This window comes from Nannobrachium achirus (genome assembly GCF_963921795.1).
Source record: "Nannobrachium achirus genome assembly, chromosome: 5".
Lineage (NCBI taxonomy): Eukaryota > Metazoa > Chordata > Actinopteri > Myctophiformes > Myctophidae > Nannobrachium > Nannobrachium achirus.
Window position 1 is genome coordinate 56639232 of NC_137814.1, and position 5004 is coordinate 56644235.

General features: G+C 44.2%; 1 protein-coding gene across 1 annotated transcript in view; it reads right to left on the reverse strand.

Moving 5' to 3' along the window:
* LOC308285914 (coagulation factor XIII B chain-like) overlaps positions 1-5004 on the reverse strand; it is a 263356-nt gene that overhangs the window by 211712 nt on the left and 46640 nt on the right. The window lies entirely within an intron of this gene.

Consider the following 5004-nt stretch of genomic DNA (forward strand, 5'->3'; position numbering starts at 1 on the left):
TCTGGTGCTGCAGTCCTTGACTAGAGCCCCTTATGAGTCTATGGAGCAGTCAGATCTGAGATCCCTGTCTCGCAAGACTGTGTTTCTCTTGGCTCTCTCCTCTGCTAAGCGCGTTGGTGAGCTGCAGGCTCTATCAGTCAGTCCAGACTGTATGAGGTGGATGGCTGAGGACACAGGGGTTTCGCTGCGGCCTAACCAGGCGTTCTTGCCCAAGGTAATAACTCCACAAACAGTGAACCAGGTACTGGAGTTAGCGGCATTTCACCCTGATGGTATGGAGGGCATTTCCACTTTATGTCCAGTTCGAGCGCTGCATGCTTATGTGGACCGCACACAGGCCTTACGGGGCACTGGCACACAGCTGTTTGTCTGTTATGGTGGGACGAATTTGGGTCTTCCTTTGTCCAAGCAACGGCTGTCACATTGGCTTGTGGACACGATCTCTGTGGCCTATGCTAGTCTAGGCCAGCCGGTCCCTGAGAAGGTGGTGGCTCACCAAACAAGAGGGATGGCCACTTCCTGGGCGGCTCTTAAAGGAGTTTCTATGGCAGAGATTTGTGCAGCAGCCTCTTGGACTGCACCCTGCACGTTTGCAAGGTTTTACAGGCTCAACGTGTCATCCCAGGTGTCGTTGGGTTCCACGGTGTTGCTTGCGGCTGCCCAGCGGGTTGATAATGGGGTTGGTTAGGGGGGGTTGGTTCCTCGCGACATAAGTGATATAAGTCATCCATTGTAATGACCGTAGTGACGGTCAGAGTGAGGTCAAAATAGATCGTAAGTTATGTATATAACTATGGATCTATGTTAATAGGTAGAAGATGAGGGCATCATTCATTGTAATGACCGTAGTGACGGTCATCCTTCGGTCTCATAGATCCATAGTTATATACATAACTTACGATTTTCTTCAATAGTTCAGTTACCATGGGGCTAAAGAAGCTGTTGTAGCAGAGTGACCTCAGCCTGATGGCATCCAAAGTCTAGTATCTCCCCCAGTCCACAGGGATTTGGATTTGGTCTGATGGTTAAGATGTTACTTTCACCTGGGAGACCCGGCTTCAAATCCTGGGCGTTACATTGTGTTCATGTTCACTCAGACTAACAAAAACAACCTGCTTCCGGCCTCCTAAAAGGCGTCAGCGGGAAGTAAACTGGAGAAGTGGCAAGTCTTGTTTGTTTTTGTCTCGGGAACCACTGCACTAGGGGCCTGCGCCCTGCTGACTCTTACCACATGACGTTGATAAACAGTGTGATAGCCAGTGGTGTGTTCTAGATTTCTCTTTAGGGCATACTATAATCTATGATCCGCTGCCATTCATGCCACGCCGGTGCATAATTGCGACCGTAGGTCGCATTTACTACCAAAACCTCCACCGGCTGTCTGTCTGTCTCTCCGTCCGTCCGTCCGTCCGTCCGTCCGTCCGTCCGTCACACGTCACACGTCACACTTTTGCCCTGCTCATCTCTACAACCGTTGCCCCCATCCATGCCAAATTTTGCACACACACTCCTTACCTGCCAAACTACAACCTCCAAGGACCCCCGGAGCTTCAGGGACCCCCAGGTCCCTGGGGGACCCTCAGGTGTAAAAAATGACCAAATGGGCAAAAATGACCAAATGACCACCCCAACGGGGCTGCTCACGGGGAATTCCTGGGGACCACCCACTCCTGGTGCTCCAGAACGGATGCAAAAGTGGTGGCGCCCCCAGTGGAGGACCCCCTCCACTGCAGCTCACATAAAATGCCGTAACTCGGGCTAGGAGCGTCCGGGAGAGCCGGGGCCGGTACCTATTCGTCCGCCAAGGCAACGCGGAGACCCCACCCCTCATTTCTCACATGGCCCTCTTCCAGCGCCACCTTCAGGCCGATTTTTAAAACACATTTTTGGACACTGCTCCTACAGTTTTTGCCCTAAAATCACGCAAATCGCTACACAGTATGTCTACACTCATCCCATCAACATGAATCTGTCCCATATAGCGCCACCTTCAGGCCGATTTTTAAAAACACATTTTTGGACACTGCTCCTACAGATTTTGCCCTAAAATCACTAAAATCACTACACAGCATGTCTACACTCATGTCATCAACATGGATCAGGAAGATTTTGGAAAAAACACATTTTTGCCCTATTTGTGGAGATAAGCGACCTACGGTCGCTTATCTCCCGATTAGGGAGTCTTACTGGTGCCTATCAGATACGCTACTTTGAAAGGTTCACGAGGGCAGACGCTTTTTCAACAAACACAAAAAAAAAAGTTCCTCACAGTAATGCTTGGCGATATTAGGAAAACCTTCGATATTCGATAATGTTGTTGAATACCTTGATATCGATATTACTCACGATATTAGTGAAAACAATTGCATTTAAGTTAAGTGTGCCTGCCATGCAATGCAATGGCAAAACACTTATTGTAATCCGCCATACTTAATAATAATAATAATAATAATAATGACGGTGCCACAAATTTCGGCACGTAATAACTGCCACACAATTCACGCCACCGCCGCAATATAAATCAAAACGTGCGTCTCGGTCGGGAATGGGGTGCTATTACTTTTCTTTCCGATCCGCGTTACCATTGCGACGTAATTCGCAAAAAACTACGCCCAAAAACCCCATTGACTTAGAATGGGGGAGATATCGGTACGTAATAACTGCCGCACGATTTACGCCACCCCCGCAATATATACATCAAAATGTGCGGCTCGGCCGGGAATGGTGTGCTATTACTTTTCTTTCCGATCCGCGTTACCATGGCAACGTAATTCGTAAAAAACTTTGTGCAAAAACCCCCATTGACTTTGAATGGCGGACTCTGAAAAAAATACAGAAACTTTGGCGCCACATAACTCTGCCATACTTTTTTGCCTAGCAACGTGATTTAAACTTTAAAATGCCCACACACCTTTGGTCTTTTTCCAGCCAATAGGCATGAGCTGTAATTGATTAAGCCCCGCCCCCTCTGTATTCCTATTGGCTGGGTTTTAAACAGCTACTACTCCAGTTCACAGCATGGTACCGTCTTGAAACTTGGTGTCTGGACTTAAACGGCCAATAGGGACTTATTACTTGAGCCCTGCCCCCTCTTAAGCCCCGCCCCTATCTTCCTATTGGCTTAGCTTTGAACAGCTTTATCTCCAGTGTGCAGCATGGTACCGTCTCGAAACTCGCTGTGTGTACTTACATGGCAAGTAGGAACTATCTGTAAATGCTTAAGCCCCGCCCCTCTGCCTTCCTATTGGCTGGGCTTTAAACAGCCATATCTCCACTTCCCAACACGTTACTGGTCACAAACTCGGTGGGTAGTCCCACAGTCCCAACGGCTAACCGCTAATGCTAACAAATGCTAATGCTAACAAATGCTAATGCTAATGCTAACACATGCTAATGCTAACAAATGCTAATGCTAACACATGCTAATGCTAACACATGCTAATGCTAAAAAATGCTAATGCTAACAAATGCTAATGCTAACAAATGCTAATGCTAATGTTAACACATGCTAATGCTAACAAATGCTAATGCTAACACATGCTAATGCTAATGCTAACACATGCTAATGCTAACAAATGCTAATGCTAATGGTAACAAATGCTAATGCTAACACATGCTAATGCTAATGCTAACACATGCTAATGCTAACAAATGCTAATGCTAATGGTAACAAATGCTAATGCTAATACATGCTAATGCTAACAAATGCTAATGCTAACAAATGATAATGCTAATGCTAACAAATGCTAATGCTAACAAATGCTAATGCTAATGCTAACAAATGCTAATGCTAACAAATATGCTAATGGTAACACATAACAAATGCTAATGCTAAAAAATGCTAATGCTAAAAATGCTAATACTAATGCTAACAAATGCTAATGTAACAAAATGCTAATGCTAACAAATGCCTAATGTTTAAAGGAAAAAATCAATGATAATGCTAATGCTAAAAAAATGTTAAAGCTAATGATAAAAATGCTGATGTAAAATATTCTAATAATGATTTTAATGTTAATGCAAAATGCTAATGCTAACACCAACTGCTATACAAGGTTGCACACACTTAGCGAGCTGCAGGCACACTTAAAATTTTTAGAAATGTTCTTTTCTAGTTTTTAATGTTTTTCTGCTTTAGGTCCACTGCCTGCCTAACCCAGATAATGAATAGCATGCATGCACTTTGCACAGTACACATAGAATAAAGAAATTCAATGGCTTATTTCCATTTTCCAACAATGGGTTTATTGAAATAACCACACCTGGTTACAGATGGACTGCTTTTTTGCATGACTTGTGTTATGTGCATAAATAGCTGGTCTGTTAATTAATGTGACACGTAGGCCTACACCAATACCTCATTTCAAGCCGTCTTCGTCGGTATGTACTGTATACCTTGCATGCTGATACCTCGATGAAGGTATATTCTCGATATATTGCAGAGCCTTACTTCACATTATACGGCGTAGACCCCAGTATCAGCTAGAACACAGCGCTTGTGTCGGACAGTCCAAAGTGCTGATGCCAGCATGTTACCCAATCTCCAATGTCATATGAGGGCAGGGGCGTCAATTGGGTATGGCAGGGGTATGCAGCTGTCAAAATAAAAGTTACTTTTAAATTATAAATCCATGAATGTCTCTTTGTCTATCTGTTCTGGTTATTATGTTGTTAAATTACAGTAAAATAACTATAAATGCAACATTTTAACCAAATGGTCACTTTAACAAGGTATTATAATTATATTCTCCACACTTGTATTCTCCCCATCTTATTTGTGGCATAAACATGCCAAGTTTAGCTGCACTTGAACATCCATTCCAGGCTACCATATCCAGCCCAAGAAAATGTACTTAAAATAAATGTATCATGCCCGTTGCTAAGGTATGGCAACATGACTGGTGTCTTGTACGCAAGACACCAGTCATGTTGCCATACCTTAGCTTTTACTGAACTGATGCCACTGTATGAGGGGACGTGTGTTCCTTGTATTCACCGTTTGCT